At 43.5% G+C, this 21,503-nt stretch overlaps 2 pseudogenes; both read left to right on the top strand.

Annotated features, from left to right (window-relative positions):
* Window positions 1–13,417: 13,417 nt before the first annotated feature.
* Window positions 13,418–14,168, top strand: LOC119299406 (annotated as a pseudogene).
* A 1,492-nt stretch (window positions 14,169–15,660) lies between these two features.
* Window positions 15,661–21,503, top strand: part of LOC119299382 — a 22,826-nt pseudogene continuing 16,983 nt past the window's right edge.

Raw genomic sequence — 21,503 nt, 5'->3', positions numbered from 1 at the left:
ATATGGTGCGATCTATGATGTCTCTTACCGATTTATCACTATCGTTTTGGGATTATGCTTTTGAGATGGCTGCATTCACGTTAAATAGGGCACCATCTCAATCCGTTGAGACAAAACCATATGAACTGTGGTTTAGCAAGAAACCTAAGCTGCCGCTTCTTAAAGTTTGGGGTTACGATGCTTATGTGAAAAAGCTTCAACCTGACAAGCTCGAATCCAAATCGGAGAAATGCCTCTTGATAGGATACCCAAAGGAAACTGTTGGGTACACCTTCTATCACAGATCCAAAGGCAAGATATTCGTTGCTAAGAATGGATCGTTTCTAGAGAAGGATTTTCTCTCGAAAGAAGTGAGTGGGAGGAAAGTAGAACTTGATGAGGTAATTGAACCTTCTCCCGAATTGGAAAATAGTTCATCATAGAAATCAGTTCTAGTGATGCCTACACCAATTAGTGAGGAAGCTAATGATGATGATCATGAAACTTCAGACCAAAGTTACTACCGAACGTCGTAGGTCAATTAGAGCACGTTGCGCACTAGAGTGTTACGGTAATCCTGTTCTGGATGTCATGTTACTAGACCATGACGAACCTACAAACTATGAGGAAGCGATGATGAGCCCAGATTCCGATAAATGGCTTGAGGCCATAAAATCTGAGATAGGATCCACGTATGAGAACAAAGTATGGACTTTGATTGACTTTCCCAATGATCGGCGGTCCATTGAGAATAAATGGATCTTCAAGAGGAAGATGGACGCTGATAGTAGTGTTACTATCTACAAAGCTTGAATTTTTGCAAAAGGTTTTTCCACAAGTTCAAGGAGTGTTGACTATGATGATATTTTCTCACTCGTATCGATGCTTAAAGTCTCTCTGAATCATGTTAGCAATTGCCGCATTTTATGAAATCTGGCAAATGGATGTCAAAACTGCATTCCTTAATGGATTTATTAAAGAAGAGTTGTATATGATGCAACCAGAAGGTTTTCTCAATCCTAAAGGTGCTGACAAAGTGTGCAAGCTCCAGCGATCCATCTATGGACTGGTGCAAGCATCTCGGAGTTGGAATATACGCTTTGATGAGTTGATTAAAGCATATAGTTTTATACAGACCTGCGGTGAAGCCTGTATTTACAAGAAAGTGAGTGGGAGCACTACATCCTTTCTGATAAGTATATGTGAATGACATATTGTTGATCGGAAATGATGTAGAATTTTCTAGAATGCATAAATGAGTGTTTGAAAGGAGTTTTTCAAAGAAAGACCTCGATGAAGCTACTTACATATTGGGCATCAAGATCTATAAAGATAGATCAAGACGTTTGATAAGACTTTCAATGAGTACATACCTTGATAAGATTTTGAAGGAGTTCAAAATGGATCAGTCAAAGAAGGAGTTCTTGCCTAAGTAGTAATAAGGTATGAAGTTGAGTAAGACTCAAAACCAGACCACAGAAGAAGATATAGAGAGAATGAAAGTCATTCTCTATGCCTCAGCCATAGGTTCTATAAAGAATGCCATGTTGTATACCAGACCTATTGTGTACCTTGCCATGAATTTGGCAAAAGGGTACAACAGTTATGCAGGAGTAGATCGCTGGACAATGGTCAAAATTATCCTTAGAGGACTAAGAAAATATTTCTCGGTTATGGAGGTGATAAAGAGCCTATCGTAAAGAGTTACATCGATGCAAGCTTTTACACCGATCTAGATGACTCTGAGTCTCAATCTGGATACATATTGAAAGTGGGAGCAATTAGCTAGAGTAGCTCAATGCAGAGCATTGTAGACATAAAAATTTGCAAAATACATACGGATCTGAATGTGACAGACCCGTTGACTAAACCTCTCTCACAAGCAAAACATGATCACACCTTAGTACTCTTTGGGTGTTAATCACATAGCGATGTGAACTAGACTATTGTCTCTAGTAAATCCTTTGGGTGTTGGTCACATGGCGATGTGAACTATGGGTGTTAATCACATAAATATGTGAACTATTGGTGTTAAACCACATGTCGATGTGAACTAGATTATTGACTCTAGTGCAAGTGGGAGACTGAAGGAAATATGCTCTAGAGGCAATAATAAAATTGTTATTTATATTTCCTTATATCATGATAAATGTTTACTATTCATGCTAGAATTTTATTAACCGGAAACTTAGTACATGTGTGAATACAGAGACAAAACAAAGTGTCCCTAGTATGCCTCTACTTGACTAGCTCGTTAATCAAAGATGGTTATGTTTCCTGACCATAGACATGTGTTGTCATTTGATGAATGGGATCACATCATTGGTGAATGATGTGATGGACAAGACCCATCCGTTAGCTTAGCATAATGATCGTTAAGTTTTATTGCTAGTGCTTTCTTCATGACTTATACATATTACTCTAACTATGAGATTATGCAACTCCCGAATACCGGAGGAACACCTTGTGTGCTATCAAACGTCACAACATAACTGGGTGATTATAAAGATGCTCTACAGGTGACTCCGAAGGTGTTTTGTTGGGTTGGCATAGATCGAGATTAGGATTTGTCACTCCATGTATCGGAGAGGTATCTTTGGGCCCTCTCGGTAATGCACATCACTATAAGCCTTGCAAGCAATGTGACTAATGAGTTTAGTTCTGAGATGATGCATTACGAAACAAGTAAAGAGACCTGTCGGTAACGAGATTAAACTAGGTATGATGATTCCGACGATCGAATCTCGGACAAGTAACATACCGATGACAAAGGGAATGACGTATGTTGTTATGCGGTTTGACCAATAAAGATCTTTGTAGAATATGTAGGAGCCAATATGAGCATCCAGGTTCCGCTATTGGTTATTGACCGGATATGTGTCTCGGTCATGTCTACATAGTTCTCGAACCCGTAGGGTCCGCACGCTTAACGTTCGATGATGATTTGTATTATGAGTTATGTGTTTTGGTGACCGAAGTTTATTCGGAGTCCCGGATGAGATCACGGACATGACGAGGAGTATCGAAATGGTCGAGACATAAAGAATTATATATTGGACGACGGACACCAGAAGAGTTCCGAGAGGTACTGGGTAAAAACGGAGTGCCGAAGGGGTTACCGGAACCCGCCGGGAAGTAATGGGCCGACATGGGCCATAGGGGAGAGAGAGGATAGCCCACAAGGGGGTGGCATGCCTCCCCCATGGGGAGTCCGAATAGGACTAGGGGAGGGGCCGGCCTCCCTTCTCCTCCTTTATATACGGAGGCAAGGGGGCACCCTAGGACACAACAGTTATTCTCTTAGCCGTGTGCGGTGCCCCCCTCCATAGTTTACTTCTCCGGTCATAGCATCATAGTGCTTAGGCAAAGCCCTGCGCGGATCACATCACCATCACCGTCACCACGTCGTCGTGCCGACGAAACTCTCCCTCAACCCTCTGCTGGATCAAGAGTTCGAGGGACGTCATCGAGTTGAATGTGTGCATAACTCAGAGGGGCCATGCGTTCGGTACTAGATCGGTTGGATTGTGAAGACGTTCGAATACGTCAACCGTGTTAATCTAACGCTTCCGCTTTCGGTCTAGAAGGGTACATGGACACACTCTCCCCCTCTCGTTGCTATGTGATACGTCTCCAATGTATCTATAATTTATGAAGTATTCATGCTATTATATTATCCATCGTAGATGTTTTATATGCATTTATATGCTATTTTATATGATTTTTGGGACTAACCTATTAACCTAGAGCCCGGTGCCAGTTTCTATTTTTTCCTTGGTTTTGAGTTTTACAGAAAAGGAATACCAAATGGAGTCCAATTTACGTGCCAATTTTGACGAATTTTTATGGACCAAAAGAAGCCCCTAGAGTGCAAGAGTTTGGCCAGAAGAGTCCCGGGCTGCCCACGAGGGTGGGGGGGGGGCGCCCACCCCCTGTGGCGCGCCCCCTGCCTCGTGGACAGCCTGAAGACCGCCCTGACTTGAAATCAACGCCAACCTCTCCTATAAATACAGAAACCTTCAGAAAATAACCTAGATCGGAAGTTTCGCCACCGCAAGCCTCTATAGCCACGAGAAATCAATCTAGGCCCTCTCTGGCACCCTGCCGGAGGGGGCCATCATCACCGGAGGCCATGGAGGAGGATCTCGGAGGGGCCATCATCACCATGAAGGCCAAGGACCAGAGGAGGAACCTCTCCCCATCCAGGGGGAGGCCATGGTGGAGGAAGCACAAGGGGGAGGACCTCTCCTCCTCTCTCTCTCGGTGGCGGCGGAGTGGCATCAGGAGGGGAATCATCGCCGCGGTGATAGTCTTCATCAACATCAACATCATCATCACCATCCTCATCTCTTTTACGCATTCCACTCTCCCGCACCCCGCTGTAATCCCTACTTGAACATGGTGCTTTATGCCACATATTATGATCCAATGATGTGTTGCCATCCTATGATGTTCTGAGAAGATATTCTTTGTCCTTGGGCTGATTGATGATCTAGATTGTTACAAGTTGTATGTTTTATTTTGGTGCTGTCCTATGGTGCCCTCCGTGTCGCGCAAGCGTGAGGGATTCCCGCTGTAGGGTGTTGCAATATGTCCATGGTTTACTTATTGTCCGCGTTGCTTGAGTGACAGAAGCATAAACACGGATAAGTGGGTCACGACATATGGGAATAAAGGGGACTTGATATGTTAATGCTATGGTTGGGTTTTACCTTAATGATCTTCAGTAGTTGCGGATGCTTGCTAGAGTTCCAATCATAAGTGCATATGATCCAAGAAGAGAAAGTATGTTAGCTTATGCCTCTCCCTGATATGAAATTGCAATGATGACCACCGGTCTTGTTAATAATTGCCTAGGACAATTCCGCACACCGATCCATCATTATTCCACACTCGCTATTTATAATATTTAGTAATATATTCTAACTTTATGATAACAGCGCCTACTTTTATATTTTAGCTCTCCGATATCATGCAAAGTTATCCTCTTCATACCCACAACGTAGTTTTATTTCTCGTATCTAGTTGGAAGCAAACGTTCGGTGTACGTAGAGTCGTATCAGTGGCAGATAGGACTTGAGAGAATATTGATCTTACCTTTAGCTCCTTGTGGGTTCGACATTCCATACTTATCACTTCCACCTTTGGAAATTGCTATGATGATTCCCTGCACTTTGGGATTATCGCTATGCATCTCCTAGATAGATCTTGCGTGGTCGTAGGAATTTTTTTGAAATTGCATGCTACGTTCCCCAACACGATGCGCGTCAGAAATGGTTCCAAGGTCGATGTGATCACCGTCGGCACGATACCTCTACATCTACCTTCGGGATTAGCTTTAGACATGAATAATTGTTATTTGGTGCCAGCATTGAGCATGAACATTATATCTGGATCTTGTTTGATGCGAGACGGTTCTTCATTTGAATCAGAGAATAATGGTTGTTCTATTTATATGAGTAATATCTTTTACGGTCGTGCACCCTTGATGAGTGGTCTATTTTTGTTGAATCTCGATCGTAGTGATACACATATTCATAATATTGAAGCCAAAAGATGCAAAGTTAGTAATAATAGTGCAACTTATTTGTGGCACTGCCGTTTAGGTCATATTGGTGTAAAGCGCATGAAGAAACTCCATGATGATGGGCTTTTGGAATCACTTGATTATGAATCACTTGATGCTTGCGAACCATGCCTCATGGGCAAGATGACTAAGACTCCGTTCTCCGGAACAATGGAGCGAGCCACTGACTTATTGGAAATAATACATACCGATGTATGCGGTCCGATGAGTGTTGAGGCTCGCGGCGGGTATCGTTATTTTCTGACCTTCACAGATGATTTGAGCAGATATGGGTATATCTACTTAATGAAACATAAGTCTAAAACATTTAAAAAGTTCAAAGAATTTCAGAGTAAAGTAGAAAATCATCGTAATAAGAAAATAAAGTTTCTACGATCTGATCGCAGAGGCGAATATTTGAGTTACGAGTTTGGCCTTCATTTGAAACAATGTGGAATAGTTTCGCAACTCACGCCACGTGGAACACCACAACGTAATGGTGTGTCCGAATGTCGTAACCGTACTTTATTAGATATGGTGCGATCTATGATGTCTCTTACTGATTTACCGCTATCGTTTTGGGGTTATGCTTTAGAAACGGCTGCATTCACGTTAAATAGGGAAGGTGATAATCATGGATATGGTGGTCGGATCTGCAGTGCCTCAGCAGGAAACCGTGTCGAAGGAGGCGGAGGTTTTGTTCGATGTTTTCATGATGTACATCGACGGGATCCAGCGAGAGAAGCATGAGTGGATGAAGATTTTCTTTGAAGCGGGGTTCAGCGACTACAAGATTACACCTGTGACCGGAATTCGTTCGATTATTGAAGTCTACCCTTAAATATAAATCATCATACTTCATGTTATGGATTTGGATGCATTGTTGTATGTAAGTTGTACCTTTATAATGTTACCATTTTCACTTAACTAAAATGAGTGCTTGACAAACTCTTCCTCTGTCTCGCAAAAAAGAAATAAAGTGCATCAGTCAAACAGTACGTTGCAAAATCGCCATCCTTTTAAACAATAGATGCGTATGTCACTGACAAATTTACATGTCAATATTCATGCGTAACTTTCTTTCTTAGTTCCCAAAATAAAAATGAATTTTAAATTCAATTTTCACATGTTATAACATTTCTATCATACCTTTTTCTTCTGAGAAAAAATAAAAACCTTTTTAAGTGTAATTGATTTTCACCGGGTACTTAACTTCTCATAAAAAATCACTGCACAGTATAGTTGTCAAATAAAACGCACATACTTCTGGTTCAAAATGGATAGAGTACTTTTCTGCGAGGAAAAAAATAATGGATACAACACTTGTGATATCACCCTTAGACAAAACATATTACTTTACAAGAATTGCTTGATTGAGAAATCTACTGGCTGAATTCCAGCTGCAAGCATGACATAGTGCATGTTGTAATCTTTTCCATGTTATAAGTAGGAACCAAGTATGAATAAAAGAGAGAAAATACTAGATGACTAGTTTAGAGGGATTTTTAGAGTAACTACACAATTATTAGATGTGTATTTCATCAATTTACAAATAAGTTAGCACTTGGTAGGAAAAGTGGACGTACAATCCCGCCAGCGGGTTCAAATCCTCATGGACACGAATTTATCTGTTTACTATAATCATTATTATTAACAAAAACATCTATTGCCCGCAGTTAAATAAATCTGATGAACACTGTAGGTCACAAAAATATAGAAAGATATGTATCACAACAAGATGATTGGTGAGGTCGGCACAAGCACTCATCATTCTACTCCTATCATTTTTCTATCCAATTATTGCTTTCACGATCAAATCACTAACTTAGTTAAACTACTCATCATTATTGCAATTCATGTGCGGTTGGCGTCTATTTTCTATTTTTCAAATGTTGACTTGCATGGCTTGTTTGGCCATCCTATCGCATTCCTTTGTCTTTTACGCCAATACTTTTGATCTAGCCTTCTCCTATACATCACCCTTTGCTGCTAAGATCGATGCCAAGAACCTTGCAAAACCAACATGAAAAACAACCACTAGCAGTGGCATAATTTTGTATACCAAAATGCATAATCACAGATATATTCCCTGTTCAAGAAAATTCGTCCAATTAACCAGTTAACTTGCCGATTAATCCCTACTCGTAGGGTTACCGAGTAGCATAACTTGCTGGTTAGCTATTAATCTCCTACTGGCCAACCAACCAAGCAACTACCAGTTAACGATTTCCTCAACAATGGATATATCACACATCTACCTATATTATGATGGACCTTGTGTCGTATCCGATTCGCCCTTGAAAAGATCCTCCTCCATTGAGGCGTGGCAGAACACCTCCTAGCCTGGGACCTGGATATCCAGTTCGAAGACGGTCTCCCTCTCCACCCCCTCGAAGGTTCAGATCACCAAGGCGGTGAGTAACGCCTAGACTAGATGCATTCTCTTTTCCATTGGCGTGTTGATTGGGAAGTGCTGAAATGTTTCTTTTGGTTGCAGCTTTTCACCCAGAAGAGGTTATGCTAGTCCGGTCTGAAAACATTCTCCATTCGCTCCTAGAAGGATGTAAGTCATTTCAGAGTGCCATTGTGCCAATATCGGTGACGGGCATACCATCTATGTAGCATGAAAGATACTCCCTCCGTCCCATACTATAAGAGCGTTAAGCGTAGTGTCAAAAATGCTCATATATTATGGAATGGAGGGAGAAGTAGTTTAAGCTGCACGCCACACACATGTCGTTTTCTGCTCTCTTCTGCCTTCCACATTTTGACTTCATGGCGCCTCTTTCACCGTTTGACAACACATCATCATCAAGGTTAACTAATACAATTAGCATGTTGCCAAGCATCGCAAATGTCACATTGGATCCATAATCCCTTGTGTGTAGAACTTTCACTTACAACCTCATAAATGCACTCCATCCTATCCCTGGTCTGCCTACCAATCCGACCTATTTCTAATATGTTTCAAGAGACAGAACAGTCAACCGTCTAAGGAAAATCCGCTACGATGGGCTAAAATGCAAAGCCAATATTTCTAAATTGTCGGATGCATGAAGTCGTACGCCTTCTTGCCCTCAACAAAGCCAAGGAGGAATGCTTTGGTAAAGTTTATAGCGGCTCTGGTACTAGGGCATTCTCTGTAGAGGGTTCACGTCGCATATCGGTCCAAGGGGGAAACCTTGAACACCTGAGCCGATCTGCTGCAACACATCTTCGTTTGCTCGATGTATTTGGGAGGTATATCAATGTTGATTTGCTGAAGCCTATCTTAACATCTTTGAATTTGTTGTCGATGTTGGATCTGCAAGGTACTTGTATCAAAATGCTGCCCAATGAGGTATTCAACATGTTTAACTTGCGTTATTTGGGCCTTAGATATACTGATCTCGAAAGCCTGCCTGATGCAGTGGGGAGGTTGCAAAACCTCGAAGTCTTGGATGCTGTGCATTCTAAGCTGACGTATTTGCCAAATAGTATTGTAAAACTTCAGAATTTGAGATACCTCTATGCGTCATCCACATTCAGCACATCAGAAAATGTAAGAGCAGGTGGGGTCAAGGTCCCTAGTGGCATACAACACTTGGCAGGACTGCGGGCTCTTCAGCGTGTCAAAGCGACTCCAGAGTTTCTTCATGAGGTTGGAGCTCTGACAGAGCTAAGAACATTGGAGAAAATACTAGATGGCTAGTTTAGAGGGATTTTTAGAGTAACTACACAATTATTAGATGTGTATTTCATCAATTTACAAATAAGTTAGCACTTGGTAGGAAAAGTGGACGTACAATCCCGCCAGCGGGTTCAAATCCTCATGGACACGAATTTATCTATTTACTATAATCATTATTATTAACAAAAACATCTATTGCCCGCAGTTAAAGAAATCTGATGAACACTGTAGGTCACAAAAATAGAGAAAGATATGTATCACAACAAGATGATTGGTGAGGTCGGCACAAACACTCATCATTCTACTCCTACCATTTTTCTATCCAATTATTGCTTTCACGATCAAATCACTAACCACACTGTTGCAATTCATGTGCGGTTGGCATCTATTTTCTCTTTTTCAAATGTTGACTTGCATGGCTTTGGCCATCCTATCGCCTTCCTTTGTCTTTTACGCCAATACTTTTGATCTAGCCTTCTCCTATACATCACCCTTTGCTGCTAAGATCGATGCCAAGAAATTAACCTTGCATAACCAACATGAAAAACAACCACTAGCAGTGGCATAATTTTGTATACCAAAATGCATAATCACATATATATTCCCTGTTCAAGAAAATTCGTTCGGTTAACCAGTTAACTTGCCGATTAATCCATACTCGTAGGGTTACCGAGTAGCATAACTTGCTGATTAGCTATTAATCCCCTACTGGCCAACCAACCGAGCAGCTACCAGTTAACGATTTCCTCAACAGTGGATATATCACACATCTACCTATATTATGATGGACCTTGTGTCGTATCCCACTACTAGAAAAAGGCTTATCCCAATATCTCTACTAGTGGCGCACCATGATGGTGGTGCGCCACTGCTATATAGCAGTGGCGCACCAGAATCATGTGCACCATTGCTATGTTTTTACTAATGGCGCACCACATGAGAAGTGCGCCATTGCTATTTTTTTGGTCCACCCCCCCTACCAGACATAGCAATGGAGCACCACACCTAGGTGCGCCACTGCTATGCTACATAGTAGTGGCACACCTAGGCGTGGTGCGTCATTGCTATGTCTGATGGGGGTGTGCCTGCGTGTGTGTCTGTGAGGTTAGTAATGGCGCACCCTCCCTGGTGCGCCATTGCTAGGGTTAGCAATGGCGCACCAGGGAGGGTGCGCCATTACTAACGTCTCACACACACAAACACACACAAACACACCCCCTGGATCGCCTTTTAGGTTAAAAAAAAGATTCAAAAAAATTTCAAAAAAATAGATGCCCATGTGTTATGTGTTCTAGTTGTTAGGAAAATTAACAAACAGGAATTTTGATTTTTTTTGCAAAAGGCCGCCGTGTTTCCGTAAAATGGCCGTAACTTTTGCATACGACCTCCGATGAAAAAGTTTTTTATATGAAAAATCATCTACTCGAAAAGTTACGGAGTTCAGTCTCTCAGGAGTTACGGAGTTCTCTGCTGTAGTATTTGGTGTCCACTGTCCATGACATGTTAGTCCCAGTCTTTTGTCAGTTGAAGATTAGAAGTGATATTACTGGTATTCTACGGTATAGACTCCTCTTGATAATTGGAAAGGGTCAACGCTGTGTTTGAGAATCTGAAAAAGTATGTCATGTGTATTTGCTATTTCTCAGCTCATATAGGCCTCAACCGTATCTGTCTAACTCCCAACAGTAATTATCCCCATGTGAACCAAGGTTAATAACAGGGCACTTGTTGTGGCTGCTGATGTGTCTGAGAAACAGCATTTACATCAGGGAAGTTTAACATATACTAGGTGCCATGTTTATTAAACCACAGGGCTTTTGTGTAAGGTCAAATCTGGTGCTTGAATGACCAATGAAGATGCTTATCCCATTTAGGTCCTTAAAGTGTTAAGACAAGCATAATCATGTCATTTGCATGTGGCCAAGTGCTCAGCTGAACCAACAGGCTATTCTTTTTTCCGTATCCATCAAATGCCCCCTGTTTGATGAATTAATGCTACTTCATCATGTAATTGATCTCTTTACTTGGTTTTTTCGGTTTTGTACCATCTTTACGAAGTTTATGGATTTTTTAGCCATGAACACTATCTGATTACTTGTGTCTCTTGACAGTTTCCATGGAAAGATGTGTTCCTAATGCCCGTGCAGTGGCATGCTTTAGCCCTTGGTTTGTTTGCATCGATAATTGCACCATTCGGTGGATTTTTCGCAAGTGGCTTCAAGAGGGCTTTTAAAATAAAGGTGTGTGCTGCTTCATTATTGTTGCTGTCTCTGGGAATACTAAAGTAGGGAAGTTATACGGTTTTTACTTCCATTAACATCTTCAAATTCTATAGGATTTTGGCGACAGTATACCTGGGCATGGTGGAATCACTGACCGAATGGACTGTCAAGTAAGTCACCACAAAGAACATTTACATGCTGGCTATGAAACATATATATGCATATACCTTAACAATTTGGTTCTACTTCCACCTTACTTTTTATGAGGAAGCATGTGGTTAGTAATTCAATTGTGAACTAACTTATTGATGTAAATGTCTAAGCTAATTATTTAGGGTAAAGAGGAAATTACTGATAAGACTTGATTATGCAAAGTTGAATGAGTGTGTTTGTGATTCGATATATATCATATATTCCCAGCTTGTGCAGTTTAGCTGAAAATAACATTTTTTCTCGTACATTTTCCCCAGATGGTTATGGCAGTTTTTGCATACATATACCACCAATCGTTCATCTCCCCCCACAACTTCTCTGTTGACGCAATCTTGGATCAGGTCCGTATCTATCGCACCTGATTGGTTTTCGTTTGATCTTATTATTGTCCTTTTCATCGTGGTTCTCATCCAGCCACATTCTACCTTCTTCTCTGCCATCATCCAGATCTTAAGAAACCTGACGTACGAGGAGCAGAGAAACTTGTATGAGCAACTCGGGGAGATGTTGGGCAACTTATGCAACGCTGATAAACTCGCTGCTTGCTTATGAAAAGCACACAACACAAGACAGTAGGCTGGCTGTGTATGTATCTATTTGAGCGCTCGCTCTGTACGCCGTCATGGATGTAGCTCTAGATTCACCGTGTACAGCATCATCGTCGTCGTAGCTTCTCTGTACCCTTGTGATGGGAGTGATGGTGTCCTTGTCGAAAACATTGTACAGAATGGATGTATGGACTGTGGTTGATAGGGCTAACTAATTTAATTAGGTGCTTGATTTGCTGTGAACTTGTGTTGCTTTTATTCTCCCACTGCTATTGATTTATTAATTTGCCCGTTGTGCTTGTTTTAACGTAATCGGAGATGGAAAAGTCTTTTCGATTCCTGTAAACCATCACTTTGTTTGTTGGACCACATCGAATATTTGGGGAGCTGCACACAAAGTATTTGAAGCCTGGATGTTTCCGTTGCCCCCCCTCATCTACGTTAATAGTATGTACTACTACTCTCTCTGATTCATTCAAAATGTATGATGTTCCAGGTTTGTCCTAAGTCAAACATCCTTTTAAGTTTGACTAGTATGTGGCGTGGCAAATTGTTTGATGTTACATCTTTTTTTGCATGTCCTATGTTGCACTATTTGTTCGTAATACAGCCATTAATTTGCATCAGCACCCAAATTGTATATTCATATTGCAGAGATATTTGGGAAGGGTGACTATTCATATTCATATTGCAGAGATATTCAAATTGTTGTAATACTATTCATAGTATGCACTGTTCGGAGGATGACTATTAGGCATTTGACTTGTTCAGACTAGTATATGATTACAGAATGTGTAGTGCATGCTTGAAGTTTGTGTGACTAAGTACTACTTGTATTATATGGGATGGTTTATGTCCTTCTGCAAGACTATTCTTAAGTTAGTTGAGGATGACCGGCTGGGGATGTCCAGGACTATGATAATCTGTTTACTTCCTAGCCTCCTTCTCCAAGGCATGGCTAATGTTTTGAGAAGCTTGACATGAAAGTTAACTAATCCGCAAGCGACGACCCACTTATGTTGGTAAGCTTTGTACAAAAAGTCCATTCAATGTTTGCATATCTTAAACTAAGTGATTGTGGAGGATCATTAGCCTTGACGTTAGCACTGGCCTCATGGATGATGCATTCTTGCCTTCCATACACCATCACCCTACCTCTATATAAGTCTCTCCACTAGCTCTAGTAAGAAACCAAGCAAAACACACATAATAAGGAAACTAAAGCTCAAATTTGCAGCACACACCCTGACACCCATAGCGTGCAAGGAAAGAGAAAATGGCGGGCGAAGATGAGCTGAAGCTGTTGAGTACATGGGGGAGCCCCTGGGCTTCCAGAGTGAAACTCGCGCTCCACTTCAAGGGCTTGAGCTATGAGAACATTGAGCAGGACCTCAACAACAAGAGTGACCTCCTCCTGGCGTCCAACCCGGTGCACAAGAAGGTGCCCATGCTCATCCACAACGGCAAGCCAATCTGTGAGTCGGTCGTCATTCTAGAGTACATTGACGAGGCCCTCCCTCCTGCCCACTGACCCCTACGAATGTGCCATTGCTCGGTTCTGGGTCGACTACATTGACCACAAGGTTTACTCTTATATTGTCTCATTTGAGTTGTTGATTTCACATCTGTGTATGTGGTGAGCTGATTAATGGATGTTTGGCGCATGCAGCTAGTCATCCCGTGGAAAGTGGCGTTCACAGCCAACACGGAGGAGGATAAGACTGAAGCGATAAAGCAAATATTAGCGGCGGTGAAGGTGCTAGAGGGGGCTCTCAAGGAATGCTCCAAGGGGAAGCCCTTCTTCGGCGGTGATAACGTTGGATACGTGGATATAGCACTAGGCGGTCTGTTGGCGTTTCTGCAAGGAACTGACTAAATTAGCTAGCTATATTTACTTGTGCCCCTCTTGCTTGTACTATATATGACTGTCATATGTGCAAGGTGATTCTTGGATTTACCAAAATACATTCCAAAAGTTTGAGGTGGACAGCAACTATAAAATTTGGAAGTGGGGATAAAAAAAGGGTCCGGTGTGAGCCATCCTATGAATTGAGAACATCGGAGATCTCGTCCAACAATATGTCCATTTGCATGCTCCGAAGAAAATTGAAGTATTATGCCGGCTGTTTTTGCACACTTCCTCTCCTTTTGTTTTTTCTCATTGAACGCAGACTTATACTGTATAATTTTAGCTTAGAACATTGAAGTTGGCGGAATTTTCTTTTAGAATAAATTAGGGGAGATTTTACGGTACATCATACTACTCAACATAACTGGTAGTATTAGGATAATCTAATGGTCAGTATGGGACTGTCAGATTTTGGCTTAAGGACATATTGGTAATTATGTTTCGTCTAATTATTTAGACTCATCGCAGCCGAGCGCCGCTGCAGGCCTCCGTCGACCCCAATGCCGGCCATCCATCGCTAGCAACATAATCAGCCTGCAGGTCGCCGCCCATGTTCTCGGCCATCCAGACGCTGCGTGCAGGCTAGCGCCCTTAAGAGCGCCTCCATACCAACACCGCATGCATTCCTCCCAGGGATTCGGCTTGCCTGCTCTCCCATCCGTGCTCCCACTTCATCCTACGGCTGTTCTTTTTCCTTTTTCTTTTCTAATCTAATCGTCTTCCGAGCACGGATGGGAGCACGGGAAGGGAGCAGGCAAATCTCGTCCTCCTCCCAGCGCACCGTCGTCCCAACGCTGCCAAAAATCACAGCCTATGCTGCATGCATGCCGCAGGCGGCAGCAGGAACTAACTAAATTAGCTAGCTATATTTTTGGAAAAGAATGCACATAGCATGATGTCAAGAAGTGAGTTCGATGGAGTTGAATACTTTGCCATTATATGGCCTCGTATTCTAGTGTCTGCAAGGTCATTCATGGGACGGGCTGGACATGGTCTGGGGCATGCGGCCGGGTGTCGTCTCTATGTCAGCGACCAGTTCCAGATCCCGGAGGCTCGACCGGAACACCAAAACCAGGGTAATCTAGCTGCCGAGGACGGCCGGCAAGGCCAGGAAGAGGGCATGCGGCCGGGCCGACGCACTCAGTCTTCATCATCATCGGGTGACCCGCTCCAAATTCTGTAGGTTCGAGGGTAACACGAAAGACATGGAAAATCGCCGCTGCCGACGGCTAGCTAGGACGCAACGAGCGATGGCGATGGTGCCTGCGGATCATCGGATGGATAAATGTGAACTACCCAAAACGCCCTTGATTACTTAATATACTACCCAAAATCTAGTGTAGTATTGGCTCATCTGGGCCGTTGAACTACAGAAATAAACGGTTTAAATTAAGCTGATGTACCGTAAAAGGTAGCCAACCTTATCACACATTGTAGGTAGCCAACCTTACCAAACCATTCGTACGTCCTCTACCTGCTGCACTCCTGCACTCCTGCTCCTCCGAGTCCGATAGCAAGAACCCTCTACATGTGAGCTCAAAGCCTCAACAACAATGGTGGAAGCTGTTGTCGGGCTGCTGGTGGCGACGCTCGGTGCAGCGCTAGCGACAGAGGCGGCGACCTTCGGCTGGTTGCTGCTCTGCAAGGAAGCCGCTGCCCTCAGGGACGTCTTCGGCAATATCCACCGGTCCAAGGCGGAGCTGGAGAGCATGCAGGCTTACCTGCAAGAGGCGGAGCGGTTCAAGGACACCGACAAGTGTACCGGCATCTTCGTCGGCGAGATCAGGGCCCTCGCCTTCCAGATCGAGGACGTCGTCGACGAGTTCACCTACAAGCTGGAGGACAAGAAGCAAGGAGGATTCGCCGGCAAGATTAATAAGCGGCTCAGGCATATCAAGACCTGGTATCGCCTGGCAACCAAGCTCCACGAAATCGAAGGGAAGCTGCAGGATGCCAATCGGAGGAAGAAGGATTACACCGTCAGATCTTCTTCAGCTGCCAGTTCGACGAGTCAAGGTCAAGCTCTGCACTTCACCAAAGATGAGGATCTTGTGGGGATCGAGGAGAATAAAGGCAAGTTGGTACATTGGCTGACTGCTACTGTTGGTGATGGTGATGATTTACCACGGTGTGGGGGATGCCTGGTGTTGGTAAAACCACTGGTCGCTCATGTGTACAACATGGTGAAATTGGATTTTGATGCTGCAGCATGCGTAATTGTGTCGAAGAGTTACCACCTAGAAGATCTGCTGAAGAAGATAGCCGCCGAGTTAGGCATCACAGTCAACGTTGCCAACGTTGAGATGAGAGGCCTAGCAGAGTCCATCCATAACTACCTTCAAGGTAAAAATTACATTTTGGTGTTGGATGATGTTTGGACTCCGCTTGTTTGGTTGGAGATAAGGAATGTATTTCCAACATCTAATTGTACGAGCCTCAGCTAATCTAGAGCATCAAATTCTGCTGGTTTCCAGAAACGTCACACCAACCGGACGCAATATTTACTAGTTTCTTATGAATAACACTAACATCAACTCCCTCCGTTAACAATTATAAGCTATTTGTTTTTGTCTGAATCAAACATATATTAACGCATTTTAGTATATTTATTCACTCATTTCAATCGATATGCAGTCCAGTCCATATTGAAATACCGAGAACATCTTATAATTGTGAACGGAGGGAGTAGTAAACTTCATCTTTTGAAAATTCAACGTAATTGGGATAGCTGGTCGTCACATGCCTGATCAATAAGCTAACCTTATTATATAGCATCAAATGAGGTTTGTGTCTTATATTGTCTTGACCAAATGCTGCCGTACTGTGATTCATTAAGCTTACTAGAGTTGAACATGTGAAGACCAACCGTGAAGAAGCTTCATCTGAACGACCGGCCCGCCTGTTTGGCGTCGTGTTTCGGCCAGGAGCCAGCTAAGGTATACTCGACCGGGTGTGATTAGTTATTATTTCAGTTGTCGTTACTTGCTTGGTTGGTTTGTTTGACGGTAGCTCCAGCTAGCATGGCTACACCGGCAGGAGGCGACATGAAGCTGGGATTGATGGAATTTGGTAAGGTTTAGAATAGCTTCGTATATTATTTGGGGAAAATGAATTGGGAAGGCATAAATAGCTTCGTATATTTGTTCCTCGTATGTTAGGGCAATGTGCTGCCGCCACGGTGGACATCACTTAATTTGTCTGTTTTGCAACTTTTTCTAAGTACAATTCCTTCACCACTCTAATTCCTTTCTGTTTATCTCATTTCTTTCTTGGTATTTGCAAGTTCGCGTATCAAAGTCATTGCAGGTATTTCTCAAACCAAGTCTTTTTAACTTCCAAATATGAAGGGAAAATAAAAGCCTTGTCTTGTACAACTTCTTATTGTTGGCGACTACGACTCTTGACATCCTCTTATCATAAAAAATACTCCCTCCGGTCCAAATAACAAGATGTTCCAATTTTTTTCCTAAATAATATGTATATAGACACATTTTAGCTTATTTCTTCACTCATTTTACTACTTATGTAGTACATATTTAAATATTCAAAACATCTTATAATTCAGAAGCGAAGAGAGTACCTAAGTAACAAATTTTAAATCCCTATGTATTGATGACATATTATTTGTTTATTCAGCTACATCATGGGTGGCCGCATTTTTCGTTCTTTTGGTGACGGTGGCCACTTCACTTTATCTTTCACCCAAGACAAGATATGATGAGGCCCCGCGAAAAAAAGACAGGATATAATGAGGAGATAAATTTGAAGGTCGAAATGTTTCTCAAGACATACTTCCTCTTTAGTACCTGGGAAAAAAGACACGATATAATACGGCACATTGAAACCCATGATTAATTGTTCATGATTCTAGAGTAATCAAATGCTTCCCTCTTTAGGACTTGGTAAACGAGACATATGGGTATTTTACAAACATTCATGCACGAAGTACGAAAACTAATAATTTTATCCACATGAAAAATAACGTGAATGTTGTTATTAGGCAGCAAGACAAATGCTTGGAATATTGTCCCTGTAATCGTATCAGTAGTAGTATACTACCTATTTTTTCAATGATATATTTTTTCCTTGGTAAGGCAACTTATATCTATGTTGGTTCTCAAAAGGACAAATTGGAAATGTCACATTTAATTTGGGAAATGTCCCGTGTAAATATCTGGCTATGTAGGAAGGATGCGACTGCCCAACTCATTCCACCAGTCAGCGGGATGCCTTGATAAGGAAAACGGACGGCATCTAATTGTCAACGGCTTCAAACATGATTATTTGCCGCTAGTGATAAAAACACAGCTTGTTCTAGCAAGTATAACCATACAATATATCATATGATAACCATTCGTACCATATATATATCGCGTCGATCAAACAACCATATTATATGGAACTCAGCTGATCTAGAGCATCAAATTTGGCTAGTTTCCAGAGACGTCACACCAACCGGACGCAATATTTAGTGGTTTCTTCCTAGTACATCCAAATTTTATCTCTTGAAAAGACAACACAATTTGAATATAGCTGGTTGTCACATGCATGCCAGATCAATCAGCTAACTATATTATATAGCATCGGGATAAGTATATTTTTCATCCTCGAACTCTTTCGAGAGTTTAGAAATCGTCCCTCAACTCCAAACCGGATAGTTTTCGTCCCTAAACTATCAAAACCAGATAGTTTTCGTCCCTTCGTGCCATTTCGGGCGGTTTTCGTCTGACATGAACAGTAAACTGATGAACAGTAAATTTGCAAAAAAAAAACTGGAACTTTGTATGATCAAAGTTCCTCAGGTGTGCAAGGTGCGTACAAATTTTTGTGCTATTTAGACATTCCAGGAGCTCGTGACAAAGGCAAAATCATAAATATGTACGTCGATGAACAGTAATTTGAAAAAAATATAAAATAAATCCAAAAAATATGAAAAATGTTGACATCCAAGATGCTTGGGTGCTCAATGTATGTCATTTGAGCACGAAAATTTGCACACACCTTGCACACCTAGGCATCTTTGATGCCAAAATATTTCATATTTTTTTGCTACTTTTTCTAATTTACTGTTCACTGGCATACATATTTACAGTTTTTTCTTTTTCATGAGCACCTGGAATGTCCAAACAATATGAAATTTTGTACGCATGCGCATGTGAGGAACTTTGATCTCACAAATTTTCAGATTATTTTGGTATTTTTTTGGAATTACTGTTCATGCCGGACGAAAACCGCCCGAAGCTGCGTGAGGGACGAAAACTATCCGGTTTTGATAGTTGAGGGACGAAAACTATCCTGTTTTGAGTTGAGGGACGAACTCTCGAAAGAGTTCGAGGACGAAAAATATACTTATCCCTATAGCATCAAATGAGGATGGTCTCTGATGCTCCCTTGACCAACTATGCATAAGCTTACTAGAGTTGAACATGTGAAGACCGACCGTGGCAACGTAGGACAGAGGTACATTGACCAATAAATAATACCATCAAGCAACACCATTTGCAGACAAAATTACCAATTTGCGCATCGATATATTCTGGACCCCGGCCGAGCCATGTGTGTACTGCAGAGATAGATTCCGAGACACACATGCATCCAGCAGCCGGGAAATTGTCCGGCATGGGCGACGTTGCTGGCTGGCTGGTTGGTCTATAAGAGGAGCGACAAGGCCGTGTGCTTCTTTGTTCAATCAGTAGTTCATTCATCTCTGCCACTCAGCTGTGTTTATTTTTAGGTAGGTAGCTGGGCGATGAGCATGGAACCATCTTGGGTCGTGCCTTGCGACTCGGGTTGGTCCATGGAAGATGCAGCTGCTGCGTGGAGTAGTGATCATAGGATTAGCTTCCAAACATCCTTGCCTAGCGGTAGTGATAGCGGAATGCAGCTGCAGGTGGTTGAGTATGCAGCCCCAGCCACACCCACACACGATACTTGTACAGATCAGGACCAGGTGCTCAAGGAAGTAGTGCAAGCGTTCAATGCTGACTATTTGGACATTATGGAAAAGAAGATGCACAGGTTCCCTCCCAGCCTGGTGGATGTCGACGGCCGGTACAAGGTCCCGGTGACTGTGTCCATCGGCCCTTACCACCATGGTAAATCCGGCCTGCTGGAGGCAGAGCAGGTAAAGCATGCGGCTGCCAACCAATGCATCAGGGACTCGAGGGGCTCACTCCAGGAGATGTACACTAAGGTCTCCTCCGTCTCAGTCGTCGCCCGCAGACTCTACCACCACGATGACTTCGTGCCGATGATGTTCCTTGATGCTTGCTTCTTGGTGCAGTTCATGCTTAGTTGTTAGACTATGTATAGCTTCTGTACCTATGTACGTATATGGTACATATTGTAACACAACCATTATATATAATGAGATAAGCCACCCCTAGAGGGTTGTGCTGGTTCCCCAAAACTTATTGTCTTACATGGTATCACGCTAGGTTACGATCGCTTCCGCTTCTAAACCCTAATACCCGCACCGCCGCCGCCGCCTTCACCGCCGCCGCCGCGCCACCGATCGCGCCGCCGCCATGTCGAGCGCCGCCACCACCGGTTCCACTGCTGCGGGCTTCCTCCCGGCCTCTCTTGCGGCTCTGCTCAACCTCCCGCTCGATGCCGTCTCTGTTCCGGCTCCGATCGGGACAAGGAGCATCGGCTCCGTCTTCTCCACGCCGCCGGCGCCCTCGCTTGGGCATGACCTCGTGGTCCACACCGCGGCGCCGCCGTCCGCTGCGGACTCCGCAGGCGTCGTCCCGCCGCTCCTGCCGCAAGCGGATCACACTGCCCCGCTGGCGGGGTTGACGGCGTCCGCCCCGGCCGCGGGCCTTGCGGCGTCCGCACCGGCCGCGAGCTTTGCGACGCCCGCCCTGGCTGCGGTCCCGTCTCATCCCGCATCGGCTTCGGTGCCTCCGGCTGCCTCCATGGTGTTTGCACCCCAGGCAGCATCCTCGATGGGATTGTCTTCGCCGCCGCCGTTTCACTTCGGTCATCTCATCACCATCAAGCTCTCCGCCGACAACTACATCTTCTGGCGTGCGCAGGTTCTCCCGCTCTTGGGGAGTCACTACCTGCTAGGCTACGTCGACGGATCGCTTCCCTGCCCACCCGCGCTGGTAGACAGCGTGCACGGTCCGGTCTACAATCCGGCCCATCGCGTCTGGACGGGGCAGGACCAGGCGAACCTCTCCTCCATCCAGGGGTCGCTCTCGCCGGCAGTTGCCGGCCTTGTTGTCTTCGCGAAGACGTCTCATGAGGCCTGGACCATCCTTGAGCGCACCTTTGCAGCGCAGTCCCAGGCTCGTGTCTCTGCACTCCGTCGTCAGCTTGGAGAGTGTCAGAAGCTTGACTCCACTGCCACTGAGTTCTACAACAAGGTCAAGGGCCTCGCCGACACATTGGC

Source organism: Triticum dicoccoides, chromosome 1B, assembly GCF_002162155.2.
Source record: "Triticum dicoccoides isolate Atlit2015 ecotype Zavitan chromosome 1B, WEW_v2.0, whole genome shotgun sequence".
In the NCBI taxonomy this organism is placed as follows: domain Eukaryota; kingdom Viridiplantae; phylum Streptophyta; class Magnoliopsida; order Poales; family Poaceae; genus Triticum; species Triticum dicoccoides.
The sequence above is the reverse complement of the archived record's forward strand: the minus strand, read 5'-3'. Positions and strand labels throughout refer to the sequence as shown.